Source organism: Otolemur garnettii, unplaced genomic scaffold (assembly GCF_000181295.1).
Source record: "Otolemur garnettii isolate 467f Iridium unplaced genomic scaffold, OtoGar3 scaffold00132, whole genome shotgun sequence".
NCBI lineage: Eukaryota > Metazoa > Chordata > Mammalia > Primates > Galagidae > Otolemur > Otolemur garnettii.
In genome coordinates, this window is record NW_003852527.1 from 5264359 (window position 1) to 5264791 (window position 433).

At 39.0% G+C, this 433-nt stretch overlaps 1 protein-coding gene across 1 annotated transcript in view; it reads right to left on the minus strand.

The window, feature by feature from the left end:
• FUT9 (fucosyltransferase 9) overlaps positions 1-433 on the minus strand; it is a 95199-nt gene that overhangs the window by 93802 nt on the left and 964 nt on the right. The window lies entirely within an intron of this gene.

Sequence of the window (433 nt, forward strand, 5' to 3'; positions counted from 1 at the left end):
ACTGCTTTAGAAACATATTAAATTATATTTCATGTCCAAATGCACTCAGTGTTTTGAAATGGGATGTCAATACTCTATTCATCATCATCACCTCTACCCCTCAAAATATAATCAGACACACCTCCTGGCTTAGCAAGTTCCACGTCACTGCTGACAGCTTTATATCCCCAGACAGGAGTTCAGCAAGAAAAAGACTAGAAAAGTGGAGAGTAAGGTATGAGATGGGATTCTGGGTCTCGCAGCATTAGCTCTAGTTAAGAAATAGGATCTTCTGATGTCTTAAATATCCATAAAGCATAGAAACACTTCTGATTACTGAAGGGCTCCAGTTCATGGCTTACTTTCTTCTGAGGAAAAAGGACTGGGCTGCCTTCTTTCCCATTGCCAGAATTACTACTCACTGTTTAGTACTTCTTAACTCAAAAACAAAGAA